Raw genomic sequence first — 15,903 nt, 5'->3', positions numbered from 1 at the left:
AAGACAATTTCTACTGCTTTTCATGTTGGTATCCACACCAAATGCACCATTGGAACCGGTGCAAGATTGCCACTGCACTCGGCGTTGTAACATCTGGAACCTAGAGGACACACATCAGAGGGCGTTGGTGGTATAGTGGTGAGCATAGCTGCCTTCCAAGCAGTTGATCCGGGTTCGATTCCCGGCCAACGCAGTGCAAATATTTATATATTCTCCAAGCAGGATATATTTTAATGCAACATGCCACAAAACTGAAATATCAGAAACAGAATAATCAGCCGTTATATAAAAAAATAAACAAACACGTAGGTAGACATCTCGATCGCCTCATCTGCTACATTCATTGTCCCAATATATGCTATTTTCCATAAAGCACTCACCACTCACATGTGCTGATAATAAATATTTTGCTGGGGGCAGGCAATGAAAGGGCTGAGCCCCGACCAGACATTATAACCCCAGCAACCCTATTTTAAAAAGCATTTCTAGGCGATATCTAGCCTCTGAAAATAATAGGCAAGATCCACCGATAAATCTGGCAAAAGTCCCCAAGATTTTGTGCATACTTGTGCTCTCACCTGAATGCAGTGCCACCTTGTAACCATCGGATGTAACTGCGGCTCAGAAAAATGTTTTATCAGAGGGCAAGTTGAGAGGACTCCAAGTGGCAGATTTCCACGGAAAGAGCCTCTCGCTGCAGCAGGAAGGTTGGATACTTCAAATTGGCATAGTTTCCTGTCCAGCGTCCTCTCACGTCCCGAACGCTCCCAAACACTCAAAAGCCTCGCACCCGGCAAGCCCTCACCGTGTAGATCTCTGGCTCCCAGGTAAAGCCAAATCCTGAGTATGCTAGTGCTAGGATCACAGAGAAAGGACAGGGACAGAGAGCTGCTGTCTTGGTAAAGGCCTGAAACGGCTAATTCCTAAGAGGGTCTGCACTTTCAGTTATGACTGACTGTGAGTGGGGAAGATGAAGATTTTCTGTACCCAGCATACCTTGCGATGTGCTTAGGCAAATGAGGAGAGAGCCCCTCCAATCCCTTGCCACTCCGCTGAAAGCTCCTCCTCTGCATAAAGAGAGCACTTTCACAAGGGAGCAGAGTGGTGCAGCGGAAGCGTGCTGGGCCCATAACCCAGAGGTCGATGGATCGAAACCATCCTCTGCTAATATTGCTTGATTTTTCTTCCTAGGACTAATCTGTCATTTCCACCCTGCCAGCAAGGAAAAGCGGAGGCTTGTGCTAGCTATGTGAGAAAAGACTTCTCAACTATCTGTCTCTGCTGTAAATCAAGAGAGTGATCGTCAAAGGATCAACCCTATACTTTGAAAGTAAAGATACCCAATTAGAAGCATAAATGACAGGTGGGACCTTCACACGTTTTTCGGGGCATGCTTTGAATTTCATTCTTCCCTTTTTGTTCTGCTTTTATCAATCTCCTATGCATTTCATGGAATTTACTCCCTTTCTCTTCGCTGCTTTGCTTCCGATGCTGCCCATATGCTCATTTCCACTATTTGTACTGCTGCTTTCCATTTCTTCTCTTCTGCACAGCTTTGTCCTTGGTTTCAATCCCCAGTTCTTTACCCTCTGCAAGACAATTTCTACTGCTTTTCATGTTGGTATCCACACCAAATGCACCATTGGAACCGGTGCAAGATTGCCACTGCACTCGGCGTTGTAACATCTGGAACCTAGAGGACACACATCAGAGGGCGTTGGTGGTATAGTGGTGAGCATAGCTGCCTTCCAAGCAGTTGACCCGGGATCGATTCCCGGCCAACGCAGTGCAAATATTTATATATTCTCCAAGCAGGATATATTTTAATGCAACATGTCACAAAACTGAAATATCAGAAACAGAATAATCAGCCGTTATATAAAAAAATAAACAAACACGTAGGTAGACATCTCGATCGCCTCATCTGCTACATTCATTGTCCCAATATATGCTATTTTCCATAAAGCACTCACCACTCACATGTGCTGATAATAAATATTTTGCTGGGGGCAGGCAATGAAAGGGCTGAGCCCCGACCAGACATTATAACCCCAGCAACCCTATTTTAAAAAGCATTTCTAGGCGATATCTAGCCTCTGAAAATAATAGGCAAGATCCACCGATAAATCTGGCAAAAGTCCCCAAGATTTTGTGCATACTTGTGCTCTCACCTGAATGCAGTGCCACCTTGTAACCATCGGATGTAACTGCGGCTCAGAAAAATGTTTTATCAGAGGGCAAGTTGAGAGGACTCCAAGTGGCAGATTTCCACGGAAAGAGCCTCTCACTGCAGCAGGAAGGTTGGATACTTTAAATTGGCATAGTTTCCTGTCCAGCGTCCTCTCACGTCCCGAACGCTCCCAAACGCTCAAAAGCCTCACACCGGGCAAGCCCTCACCGGGTAGATCTCTGGCTCCCAGGTAAAGCCAAATCCTGAGTATGCTAGTGCTAGGATCACAGAGAAAGGACAGGGACAGAGAGCTGCTGTCTTGGTAAAGGCCTGAAACGGCTAATTCCTAAGAGGGTCTGCACTTTCAGTTATGACTGACTGTGAGTGGGGAAGATGAAGATTTTCTGTACCCAGCATACCTTGCGATGTGCTTAGGCAAATGAGGAGAGAGCCCCACCAATCCCTTGCCACTCCGCTGAAAGCTCCTCCTCTGCATAAAGAGAGCACTTTCACAAGGGAGCAGAGTGGCGCAGCGGAAGCGTGCTGGGCCCATAACCCAGAGGTCGATGGATCGAAACCATCCTCTGCTAATATTGCTTGATTTTTCATCCTAGGACTAATCTGTCATTTCCACCCTGCCAGCAAGGAAAAGCGCAGGCTTGTGCTAGCTATGTGAGAAAAGACTTCTCAACTATCTGTCTCTGCTGTAAATCAAGAGAGTGATCGTCAAAGGATCAACCCTATACTTTGAAAGTAAAGATACCCAATTAGAAGCATAAATGACAGGTGGGACCTTCACACGTTTTTCGGGGCATGCTTTGAATTTCATTCTTCCCTTTTTGTTCTGCTTTTATCAATCTCCTATGCATTTCATGGAATTTACTCCCTTTCTCTTCGCTGCTTTGCTTCCGATGCTGCCCATATGCTCATTTCCACTATTTGTACTGCTGCTTTCCATTTCTTCTCTTCTGCACAGCTTTGTCCTTGGTTTCAATCCCCAGTTCTTTACCCTCTGCAAGACAATTTCTACTGCTTTTCATGTTGGTATCCACACCAAATGCACCATTGGAACCGGTGCAAGATTGCCACTGCACTCGGCGTTGTAACATCTGGAACCTAGAGGACACACATCAGAGGGCGTTGGTGGTATAGTGGTGAGCATAGCTGCCTTCCAAGCAGTTGACCCGGGTTCGATTCCTGGCCAACGCAGTGCAAATATTTATATATTCTCCAAGCAGGATATATTTTAATGCAACATGTCACAAAACTGAAATATCAGAAACAGAATAATCAGCCGTTATATAAAAAAATAAACAAACACGTAGGTAGACATCTCGATCGCCTCATCTGCTACATTCATTGTCCCAATATATGCTATTTTCCATAAAGCACTCACCACTCACATGTGCTGATAATAAATATTTTGCTGGGGGCAGGCAAGGAAAGGGCTGAGCCCCGACCAGACATTATAACCCCAGCAACCCTATTTTAAAAAGCATTTCTAGGCGATATCTAGCCTCTGAAAATAATAGGCAAGATCCACCGATAAATCTGGCAAAAGTCCCCAAGATTTTGTGCATACTTGTGCTCTCACCTGAATGCAGCGCCACCTTGTAACCATCGGATGTAACTGCGGCTCAGAAAAATGTTTTATCAGAGGGCAAGTTGAGAGGACTCCAAGTGGCAGATTTCCACGGAAAGAGCCTCTCGCTGCAGCAGGAAGGTTGGATACTTCAAATTGGCATAGTTTCCTGTCCAGCGTCCTCTCACGTCCCGAACGCTCCCAAACACTCAAAAGCCTCACACCGGGTAAGCCCTCACCGGGTAGATCTCTGGCTCCCAGGTAAAGCCAAATCCTGAGTATGCTAGTGCTAGGATCACAGAGAAAGGACAGGGACAGAGAGCTGCTGTCTTGGTAAAGGCCTGAAACGGCTAATTCCTAAGAGGGTCTGCACTTTCAGTTATGACTGACTGTGAGTGGGGAAGATGAAGATTTTCTGTACCCAGCATACCTTGCGATGTGCTTAGGCAAATGAGGAGAGAGCCCCTCCAATCCCTTGCCACTCCGCTGAAAGCTCCTCCTCTGCATAAAGAGAGCACTTTCACAAGGGAGCAGAGTGGCGCAGCGGAAGCGTGCTGGGCCCATAACCCAGAGGTCGATGGATCGAAACCATCCTCTGCTAATATTGCTTGATTTTTCTTCCTAGGACTAATCTGTCATTTCCACCCTGCCAGCAAGGAAAAGCGGAGGCTTGTGCTAGCTATGTGAGAAAAGACTTCTCAACTATCTGTCTCTGCTGTAAATCAAGAGAGTGATCGTCAAAGGATCAACCCTATACTTTGAAAGTAAAGATACCCAATTAGAAGCATAAATGACAGGTGGGACCTTCACACGTTTTTCGGGGCATGCTTTGAATTTCATTCTTCCCTTTTTGTTCTGCTTTTATCAATCTCCTATGCATTTCATGGAATTTACTCCCTTTCTCTTCGCTGCTTTGCTTCCGATGCTGCCCATATGCTCATTTCCACTATTTGTACTGCTGCTTTCCATTTCTTCTCTTCTGCACAGCTTTGTCCTTGGTTTCAATCCCCAGTTCTTTACCCTCTGCAAGACAATTTCTACTGCTTTTCATGTTGGTATCCACACCAAATGCACCATTGGAACCGGTGCAAGATTGCCACTGCACTCGGCGTTGTAACATCTGGAACCTAGAGGACACACATCAGAGGGCGTTGGTGGTATAGTGGTGAGCATAGCTGCCTTCCAAGCAGTTGACCCGGGTTCGATTCCCGGCCAACGCAGTGCAAATATTTATATATTCTCCAAGCAGGATATATTTTAATGCAACATGTCACAAAACTGAAATATCAGAAACAGAATAATCAGCCGTTATATAAAAAAATAAACAAACACGTAGGTAGACATCTCGATCGCCTCATCTGCTACATTCATTGTCCCAATATATGCTATTTTCCATAAAGCACTCACCACTCACATGTGCTGATAATAAATATTTTGCTGGGGGCAGGCAATGAAAGGGCTGAGCCCCGACCAGACATTATAACCCCAGCATCCCTATTTTAAAAAGCATTTCTAGGCGATATCTAGCCTCTGAAAATAATAGGCAAGATCCACCGATAAATCTGGCAAAAGTCCCCAAGATTTTGTGCATACTTGTGCTCTCACCTGAATGCAGTGACACCTTGTAACCATCGGATGTAACTGCGGCTCAGAAAAATGTTTTATCAGAGGGCAAGTTGAGAGGACTCCAAGTGGCAGATTTCCACGGAAAGAGCCTCTCGCTGCAGCAGGAAGGTTGGATACTTCAAATTGGCATAGTTTCCTGTCCAGCGTCCTCTCACGTCCCGAACGCTCCCAAACACTCAAAAGCCTCACACCGGGTAAGCCCTCACCGGGTAGATCTCTGGCTCCCAGGTAAAGCCAAATCCTGAGTATGCTAGTGCTAGGATCACAGAGAAAGGACAGGGACAGAGAGCTGCTGTCTTGGTAAAGGCCTGAAACGGCTAATTCCTAAGAGGGTCTGCACTTTCAGTTATGACTGACTGTGAGTGGGGAAGATGAAGATTTTCTGTACCCAGCATACCTTGCGATGTGCTTAGGCAAATGAGGAGAGAGCCTCACCAATCCCTTGCCACTCCGCTGAAAGCTCCTCCTCTGCATAAAGAGAGCACTTTCACAAGGGAGCAGAGTGGCGCAGCGGAAGCGTGCTGGGCCCATAACCCAGAGGTCGATGGATCGAAACCATCCTCTGCTAATATTGCTTGATTTTTCTTCCTAGGACTAATCTGTCATTTCCACCCTGCCAGCAAGGAAAAGCGCAGGCTTGTGCTAGCTATGTGAGAAAAGACTTCTCAACTATCTGTCTCTGCTGTAAATCAAGAGAGTGATCGTCAAAGGATCAACCCTATACTTTGAAAGTAAAGATACCCAATTAGAAGCATAAATGACAGGTGGGACCTTCACACGTTTTTCGGGGCATGCTTTGAATTTCATTCTTCCCTTTTTGTTCTGCTTTTATCAATCTCCTATGCATTTCATGGAATTTACTCCCTTTCTCTTCGCTGCTTTGCTTCCGATGCTGCCCATATGCTCATTTCCACTATTTGTACTGCTGCTTTCCATTTCTTCTCTTCTGCACAGCTTTGTCCTTGGTTTCAATCCCCAGTTCTTTACCCTCTGCAAGACAATTTCTACTGCTTTTCATGTTGGAATCCACACCAAATGCACCATTGGAACGGGTGCAAGATTGCCACTGCACTCGGCGTTGTAACATCTGGAACCTAGAGGACACACATCAGAGGGCGTTGGTGGTATAGTGGTGAGCATAGCTGCCTTCCAAGCAGTTGACCCGGGTTTGATTCCCGGCCAACGCAGTGCAAATATTTATATATTCTCCAAGCAGGATATATTTTAATGCAACATGTCACAAAACTGAAATATCAGAAACAGAATAATCAGCCGTTATATATAAAAAAAAAAAACACGTAGGTAGACATCTCGATCGCCTCATCTGCTACATTCATTGTCCCAATATATGCTATTTTCCATAAAGCACTCACCACTCACATGTGCTGATAATAAATATTTTGCTGGGGGCAGGCAATGAAAGGGCTGAGCCCCGACCAGACATTATAACCCCAGCATCCCTATTTTAAAAAGCATTTCTAGGCGATATCTAGCCTCTGAAAATAATAGGCAAGATCCACCGATAAATCTGGCAAAAGTCCCCAAGATTTTGTGCATACTTGTGCTCTCACCTGAATGCAGCGCCACCTTGTAACCATCGGATGTAACTGCGGCTCAGAAAAATGTTTTATCAGAGGGCAAGTTGAGAGGACTCCAAGTGGCAGATTTCCACGGAAAGAGCCTCTCACTGCAGCAGGAAGGTTGGATACTTTAAATTGGCATAGTTTCCTGTCCAGCGTCCTCTCACGTCCCGAACGCTCCCAAACGCTCAAAAGCCTCACACCGGGCAAGCCCTCACCGGGTAGATCTCTGGCTCCCAGGTAAAGCCAAATCCTGAGTATGCTAGTGCTAGGATCACAGAGAAAGGACAGGGACAGAGAGCTGCTGTCTTGGTAAAGGCCTGAAACGGCTAATTCCTAAGAGGGTCTGCACTTTCAGTTATGACTGACTGTGAGTGGGAAAGATGAAGATTTTCTGTACCCAGCATACCTTGCGATGTGCTTAGGCAAATGAGGAGAGAGCCCCACCAATCCCTTGCCACTCCGCTGAAAGCTCCTCCTCTGCATAAAGACAGCACTTTCACAAGGGAGCAGAGTGGCGCAGCGGAAGCGTGCTGGGCCCATAACCCAGAGGTCGATGGATCGAAACCATCCTCTGCTAATATTGCTTGATTTTTCTTCCTAGGACTAATCTGTCATTTCCACCCTGCCAGCAAGGAAAAGCGCAGGCTTGTGCTAGCTATGTGAGAAAAGACTTCTCAACTATCTGTCTCTGCTGTAAATCAAGAGAGTGATCGTCAAAGGATCAACCCTATACTTTGAAAGTAAAGATACCCAATTAGAAGCATAAATGACAGGTGGGACCTTCACACGTTTTTCGGGGCATGCTTTGAATTTCATTCTTCCCTTTTTGTTCTGCTTTTATCAATCTCCTATGCATTTCATGGAATTTACTCCCTTTCTCTTCGCTGCTTTGCTTCCGATGCTGCCCATATGCTCATTTCCACTATTTGTACTGCTGCTTTCCATTTCTTCTCTTCTGCACAGCTTTGTCCTTGGTTTCAATCCCCAGTTCTTTACCCTCTGCAAGACAATTTCTACTGCTTTTCATGTTGGTATCCACACCAAATGCACCATTGGAACCGGTGCAAGATTGCCACTGCACTCGGCGTTGTAACATCTGGAACCTAGAGGACACACATCAGAGGGCGTTGGTGGTATAGTGGTGAGCATAGCTGCCTTCCAAGCAGTTGACCCAGGTTCGATTCCTGGCCAACGCAGTGCAAATATTTATATATTCTCCAAGCAGGATATATTTTAATGCAACATGTCACAAAACTGAAATATCAGAAACAGAATAATCAGCCGTTATATAAAAAAATAAACAAACACGTAGGTAGACATCTCGATCGCCTCATCTGCTACATTCATTGTCCCAATATATGCTATTTTCCATAAAGCACTCACCACTCACATGTGCTGATAATAAATATTTTGCTGGGGGCAGGCAAGGAAAGGGCTGAGCCCCGACCAGACATTATAACCCCAGCAACCCTATTTTAAAAAGCATTTCTAGGCGATATCTAGCCTCTGAAAATAATAGGCAAGATCCACCGATAAATCTGGCAAAAGTCCCCAAGATTTTGTGCATACTTGTGCTCTCACCTGAATGCAGCGCCACCTTGTAACCATCGGATGTAACTGCGGCTCAGAAAAATGTTTTATCAGAGGGCAAGTTGAGAGGACTCCAAGTGGCAGATTTCCACGGAAAGAGCCTCTCGCTGCAGCAGGAAGGTTGGATACTTCAAATTGGCATAGTTTCCTGTCCAGCGTCCTCTCACGTCCCGAACGCTCCCAAACGCTCAAAAGCCTCCCCTCACCGGGTAGATCTCTAGCTCCCAGGTAAAGCCAAATCCTGAGTATGCTAGTGCTAGGATCACAGAGAAAGGACAGGGACAGAGAGCTGCTGTCTTGGTAAAGGCCTGAAACGGCTAATTCCTAAGAGGGTCTGCACTTTCAGTTATGACTGACTGTGAGTGGGGAAGATGAAGATTTTCTGTACCCAGCATACCTTGCGATGTGCTTAGGCAAATGAGGAGAGAGCCCCTCCAATCCCTTGCCACTCGGCTGAAAGCTCCTCCTCTGCATAAAGAGAGCACTTTCACAAGGGAGCAGAGTGGCGCAGCGGAAGTGTGCTGGGCCCATAACCCAGAGGTCGATGGATCGAAACCATCCTCTGCTAATATTGCTTGATTTTTCTTCCTAGGACTAATCTGTCATTTCCACCCTGCCAGCAAGGAAAAGCGCAGGCTTGTGCTAGCTATGTGAGAAAAGACTTCTCAACTATCTGTCTCTGCTGTAAATCAAGAGAGTGATCGTCAAAGGATCAACCCTATACTTTGAAAGTAAAAATACCCAATTAGAAGCATAAATGACAGGTGGGACCTTCACACGTTTTTCGGGGCATGCTTTGAATTTCATTCTTCCCTTTTTGTTCTGCTTTTATCAATCTCCTATGCATTTCATGGAATTTACTCCCTTTCTCTTCGCTGCTTTGCTTCCGATGCTGCCCATATGCTCATTTCCACTATTTGTACTGCTGCTTTCCATTTCTTCTCTTCTGCACAGCTTTGTCCTTGGTTTCAATCCCCAGTTCTTTACCCTCTGCAAGACAATTTCTACTGCTTTTCATGTTGGTATCCACACCAAATGCACCATTGGAACCGGTGCAAGATTGCCACTGCACTCGGCGTTGTAACATCTGGAACCTAGAGGACACACATCAGAGGGCGTTGGTGGTATAGTGGTGAGCATAGCTGCCTTCCAAGCAGTTGATCCGGGTTCGATTCCCGGCCAACGCAGTGCAAATATTTATATATTCTCCAAGCAGGATATATTTTAATGCAACATGCCACAAAACTGAAATATCAGAAACAGAATAATCAGCCGTTATATAAAAAAATAAACAAACACGTAGGTAGACATCTCGATCGCCTCATCTGCTACATTCATTGTCCCAATATATGCTATTTTCCATAAAGCACTCACCACTCACATGTGCTGATAATAAATATTTTGCTGGGGGCAGGCAATGAAAGGGCTGAGCCCCGACCAGACATTATAACCCCAGCAACCCTATTTTAAAAAGCATTTCTAGGCGATATCTAGCCTCTGAAAATAATAGGCAAGATCCACCGATAAATCTGGCAAAAGTCCCCAAGATTTTGTGCATACTTGTGCTCTCACCTGAATGCAGTGCCACCTTGTAACCATCGGATGTAACTGCGGCTCAGAAAAATGTTTTATCAGAGGGCAAGTTGAGAGGACTCCAAGTGGCAGATTTCCACGGAAAGAGCCTCTCGCTGCAGCAGGAAGGTTGGATACTTCAAATTGGCATAGTTTCCTGTCCAGCGTCCTCTCACGTCCCGAACGCTCCCAAACACTCAAAAGCCTCACACCGGGTAAGCCCTCACCGGGTAGATCTCTGGCTCCCAGGTAAAGCCAAATCCTGAGTATGCTAGTGCTAGGATCACAGAGAAAGGACAGGGACAGAGAGCTGCTGTCTTGGTAAAGGCCTGAAACGGCTAATTCCTAAGAGGGTCTGCACTTTCAGTTATGACTGACTGTGAGTGGGAAAGATGAAGATTTTCTGTACCCAGCATACCTTGCGATGTGCTTAGGCAAATGAGGAGAGAGCCCCACCAATCCCTTGCCACTCCGCTGAAAGCTCCTCCTCTGCATAAAGACAGCACTTTCACAAGGGAGCAGAGTGGCGCAGCGGAAGCGTGCTGGGCCCATAACCCAGAGGTCGATGGATCGAAACCATCCTCTGCTAATATTGCTTGATTTTTCTTCCTAGGACTAATCTGTCATTTCCACCCTGCCAGCAAGGAAAAGCGCAGGCTTGTGCTAGCTATGTGAGAAAAGACTTCTCAACTATCTGTCTCTGCTGTAAATCAAGAGAGTGATCGTCAAAGGATCAACCCTATACTTTGAAAGTAAAGATACCCAATTAGAAGCATAAATGACAGGTGGGACCTTCACACGTTTTTCGGGGCATGCTTTGAATTTCATTCTTCCCTTTTTGTTCTGCTTTTATCAATCTCCTATGCATTTCATGGAATTTACTCCCTTTCTCTTCGCTGCTTTGCTTCCGATGCTGCCCATATGCTCATTTCCACTATTTGTACTGCTGCTTTCCATTTCTTCTCTTCTGCACAGCTTTGTCCTTGGTTTCAATCCCCAGTTCTTTACCCTCTGCAAGACAATTTCTACTGCTTTTCATGTTGGTATCCACACCAAATGCACCATTGGAACCGGTGCAAGATTGCCACTGCACTCGGCGTTGTAACATCTGGAACCTAGAGGACACACATCAGAGGGCGTTGGTGGTATAGTGGTGAGCATAGCTGCCTTCCAAGCAGTTGACCCAGGTTCGATTCCTGGCCAACGCAGTGCAAATATTTATATATTCTCCAAGCAGGATATATTTTAATGCAACATGTCACAAAACTGAAATATCAGAAACAGAATAATCAGCCGTTATATAAAAAAATAAACAAACACGTAGGTAGACATCTCGATCGCCTCATCTGCTACATTCATTGTCCCAATATATGCTATTTTCCATAAAGCACTCACCACTCACATGTGCTGATAATAAATATTTTGCTGGGGGCAGGCAAGGAAAGGGCTGAGCCCCGACCAGACATTATAACCCCAGCAACCCTATTTTAAAAAGCATTTCTAGGCGATATCTAGCCTCTGAAAATAATAGGCAAGATCCACCGATAAATCTGGCAAAAGTCCCCAAGATTTTGTGCATACTTGTGCTCTCACCTGAATGCAGCGCCACCTTGTAACCATCGGATGTAACTGCGGCTCAGAAAAATGTTTTATCAGAGGGCAAGTTGAGAGGACTCCAAGTGGCAGATTTCCACGGAAAGAGCCTCTCGCTGCAGCAGGAAGGTTGGATACTTCAAATTGGCATAGTTTCCTGTCCAGCGTCCTCTCACGTCCCGAACGCTCCCAAACGCTCAAAAGCCTCCCCTCACCGGGTAGATCTCTAGCTCCCAGGTAAAGCCAAATCCTGAGTATGCTAGTGCTAGGATCACAGAGAAAGGACAGGGACAGAGAGCTGCTGTCTTGGTAAAGGCCTGAAACGGCTAATTCCTAAGAGGGTCTGCACTTTCAGTTATGACTGACTGTGAGTGGGGAAGATGAAGATTTTCTGTACCCAGCATACCTTGCGATGTGCTTAGGCAAATGAGGAGAGAGCCCCTCCAATCCCTTGCCACTCGGCTGAAAGCTCCTCCTCTGCATAAAGAGAGCACTTTCACAAGGGAGCAGAGTGGCGCAGCGGAAGTGTGCTGGGCCCATAACCCAGAGGTCGATGGATCGAAACCATCCTCTGCTAATATTGCTTGATTTTTCTTCCTAGGACTAATCTGTCATTTCCACCCTGCCAGCAAGGAAAAGCGCAGGCTTGTGCTAGCTATGTGAGAAAAGACTTCTCAACTATCTGTCTCTGCTGTAAATCAAGAGAGTGATCGTCAAAGGATCAACCCTATACTTTGAAAGTAAAAATACCCAATTAGAAGCATAAATGACAGGTGGGACCTTCACACGTTTTTCGGGGCATGCTTTGAATTTCATTCTTCCCTTTTTGTTCTGCTTTTATCAATCTCCTATGCATTTCATGGAATTTACTCCCTTTCTCTTCGCTGCTTTGCTTCCGATGCTGCCCATATGCTCATTTCCACTATTTGTACTGCTGCTTTCCATTTCTTCTCTTCTGCACAGCTTTGTCCTTGGTTTCAATCCCCAGTTCTTTACCCTCTGCAAGACAATTTCTACTGCTTTTCATGTTGGTATCCACACCAAATGCACCATTGGAACCGGTGCAAGATTGCCACTGCACTCGGCGTTGTAACATCTGGAACCTAGAGGACACACATCAGAGGGCGTTGGTGGTATAGTGGTGAGCATAGCTGCCTTCCAAGCAGTTGATCCGGGTTCGATTCCCGGCCAACGCAGTGCAAATATTTATATATTCTCCAAGCAGGATATATTTTAATGCAACATGCCACAAAACTGAAATATCAGAAACAGAATAATCAGCCGTTATATAAAAAAATAAACAAACACGTAGGTAGACATCTCGATCGCCTCATCTGCTACATTCATTGTCCCAATATATGCTATTTTCCATAAAGCACTCACCACTCACATGTGCTGATAATAAATATTTTGCTGGGGGCAGGCAATGAAAGGGCTGAGCCCCGACCAGACATTATAACCCCAGCAACCCTATTTTAAAAAGCATTTCTAGGCGATATCTAGCCTCTGAAAATAATAGGCAAGATCCACCGATAAATCTGGCAAAAGTCCCCAAGATTTTGTGCATACTTGTGCTCTCACCTGAATGCAGTGCCACCTTGTAACCATCGGATGTAACTGCGGCTCAGAAAAATGTTTTATCAGAGGGCAAGTTGAGAGGACTCCAAGTGGCAGATTTCCACGGAAAGAGCCTCTCGCTGCAGCAGGAAGGTTGGATACTTCAAATTGGCATAGTTTCCTGTCCAGCGTCCTCTCACGTCCCGAACGCTCCCAAACACTCAAAAGCCTCACACCGGGTAAGCCCTCACCGGGTAGATCTCTGGCTCCCAGGTAAAGCCAAATCCTGAGTATGCTAGTGCTAGGATCACAGAGAAAGGACAGGGACAGAGAGCTGCTGTCTTGGTAAAGGCCTGAAACGGCTAATTCCTAAGAGGGTCTGCACTTTCAGTTATGACTGACTGTGAGTGGGGAAGATGAAGATTTTCTGTACCCAGCATACCTTGCGATGTGCTTAGGCAAATGAGGAGAGAGCCTCACCAATCCCTTGCCACTCCGCTGAAAGCTCCTCCTCTGCATAAAGAGAGCACTTTCACAAGGGAGCAGAGTGGCGCAGCGGAAGCGTGCTGGGCCCATAACCCAGAGGTCGATGGATCGAAACCATCCTCTGCTAATATTGCTTGATTTTTCTTCCTAGGACTAATCTGTCATTTCCACCCTGCCAGCAAGGAAAAGCGCAGGCTTGTGCTAGCTATGTGAGAAAAGACTTCTCAACTATCTGTCTCTGCTGTAAATCAAGAGAGTGATCGTCAAAGGATCAACCCTATACTTTGAAAGTAAAGATACCCAATTAGAAGCATAAATGACAGGTGGGACCTTCACACGTTTTTCGGGGCATGCTTTGAATTTCATTCTTCCCTTTTTGTTCTGCTTTTATCAATCTCCTATGCATTTCATGGAATTTACTCCCTTTCTCTTCGCTGCTTTGCTTCCGATGCTGCCCATATGCTCATTTCCACTATTTGTACTGCTGCTTTCCATTTCTTCTCTTCTGCACAGCTTTGTCCTTGGTTTCAATCCCCAGTTCTTTACCCTCTGCAAGACAATTTCTACTGCTTTTCATGTTGGAATCCACACCAAATGCACCATTGGAACGGGTGCAAGATTGCCACTGCACTCGGCGTTGTAACATCTGGAACCTAGAGGACACACATCAGAGGGCGTTGGTGGTATAGTGGTGAGCATAGCTGCCTTCCAAGCAGTTGACCCGGGTTTGATTCCCGGCCAACGCAGTGCAAATATTTATATATTCTCCAAGCAGGATATATTTTAATGCAACATGTCACAAAACTGAAATATCAGAAACAGAATAATCAGCCGTTATATATAAAAAAAAAAAACACGTAGGTAGACATCTCGATCGCCTCATCTGCTACATTCATTGTCCCAATATATGCTATTTTCCATAAAGCACTCACCACTCACATGTGCTGATAATAAATATTTTGCTGGGGGCAGGCAATGAAAGGGCTGAGCCCCGACCAGACATTATAACCCCAGCATCCCTATTTTAAAAAGCATTTCTAGGCGATATCTAGCCTCTGAAAATAATAGGCAAGATCCACCGATAAATCTGGCAAAAGTCCCCAAGATTTTGTGCATACTTGTGCTCTCACCTGAATGCAGCGCCACCTTGTAACCATCGGATGTAACTGCGGCTCAGAAAAATGTTTTATCAGAGGGCAAGTTGAGAGGACTCCAAGTGGCAGATTTCCACGGAAAGAGCCTCTCACTGCAGCAGGAAGGTTGGATACTTTAAATTGGCATAGTTTCCTGTCCAGCGTCCTCTCACGTCCCGAACGCTCCCAAACGCTCAAAAGCCTCACACCGGGCAAGCCCTCACCGGGTAGATCTCTGGCTCCCAGGTAAAGCCAAATCCTGAGTATGCTAGTGCTAGGATCACAGAGAAAGGACAGGGACAGAGAGCTGCTGTCTTGGTAAAGGCCTGAAACGGCTAATTCCTAAGAGGGTCTGCACTTTCAGTTATGACTGACTGTGAGTGGGAAAGATGAAGATTTTCTGTACCCAGCATACCTTGCGATGTGCTTAGGCAAATGAGGAGAGAGCCCCACCAATCCCTTGCCACTCCGCTGAAAGCTCCTCCTCTGCATAAAGACAGCACTTTCACAAGGGAGCAGAGTGGCGCAGCGGAAGCGTGCTGGGCCCATAACCCAGAGGTCGATGGATCGAAACCATCCTCTGCTAATATTGCTTGATTTTTCTTCCTAGGACTAATCTGTCATTTCCACCCTGCCAGCAAGGAAAAGCGCAGGCTTGTGCTAGCTATGTGAGAAAAGACTTCTCAACTATCTGTCTCTGCTGTAAATCAAGAGAGTGATCGTCAAAGGATCAACCCTATACTTTGAAAGTAAAGATACCCAATTAGAAGCATAAATGACAGGTGGGACCTTCACACGTTTTTCGGGGCATGCTTTGAATTTCATTCTTCCCTTTTTGTTCTGCTTTTATCAATCTCCTATGCATTTCATGGAATTTACTCCCTTTCTCTTCGCTGCTTTGCTTCCGATGCTGCCCATATGCTCATTTCCACTATTTGTACTGCTGCTTTCCATTTCTTCTCTTCTGCACAGCTTTGTCCTTGGTTTCAATCCCCAGTTCTTTACCCTCTG

General features: G+C 45.7%; 7 non-coding genes across 7 annotated transcripts; all 7 read left to right on the top strand.

Annotated features, from left to right (window-relative positions):
* The first annotated feature begins 121 nt into the window (after positions 1-121).
* Positions 122-193, top strand: TRNAG-UCC (transfer RNA glycine (anticodon UCC)). Its single transcript has one exon. It is a non-coding gene; the product is annotated as a tRNA-Gly (tRNA).
* A 1,521-nt stretch (positions 194-1,714) lies between these two features.
* Positions 1,715-1,786, top strand: TRNAG-UCC (transfer RNA glycine (anticodon UCC)). Its single transcript has one exon. It is a non-coding gene; the product is annotated as a tRNA-Gly (tRNA).
* Positions 1,787-4,900: 3,114 nt separating this feature from the next.
* Positions 4,901-4,972, top strand: TRNAG-UCC (transfer RNA glycine (anticodon UCC)). The gene has a single exon. It is a non-coding gene; the product is annotated as a tRNA-Gly (tRNA).
* Positions 4,973-8,085: 3,113 nt separating this feature from the next.
* On the top strand, positions 8,086-8,157 carry TRNAG-UCC (transfer RNA glycine (anticodon UCC)). Its single transcript has one exon. It is a non-coding gene; the product is annotated as a tRNA-Gly (tRNA).
* A 1,509-nt stretch (positions 8,158-9,666) lies between these two features.
* Positions 9,667-9,738, top strand: TRNAG-UCC (transfer RNA glycine (anticodon UCC)). The gene has a single exon. It is a non-coding gene; the product is annotated as a tRNA-Gly (tRNA).
* Positions 9,739-11,259: 1,521 nt separating this feature from the next.
* TRNAG-UCC (transfer RNA glycine (anticodon UCC)) lies at positions 11,260-11,331 on the top strand. The gene has a single exon. It is a non-coding gene; the product is annotated as a tRNA-Gly (tRNA).
* Positions 11,332-12,840: 1,509 nt separating this feature from the next.
* On the top strand, positions 12,841-12,912 carry TRNAG-UCC (transfer RNA glycine (anticodon UCC)). Its single transcript has one exon. It is a non-coding gene; the product is annotated as a tRNA-Gly (tRNA).
* The last annotated feature ends 2,991 nt before the right edge of the window (positions 12,913-15,903 follow it).

This window comes from Triturus cristatus, chromosome 11, assembly GCF_964204655.1.
Source record: "Triturus cristatus chromosome 11, aTriCri1.1, whole genome shotgun sequence".
Classification (NCBI taxonomy): Eukaryota; Metazoa; Chordata; class Amphibia; order Caudata; family Salamandridae; genus Triturus; species Triturus cristatus.
Note: the sequence above shows the minus strand (reverse complement) of the source record. Positions and strands in the feature narration are given on the sequence as shown.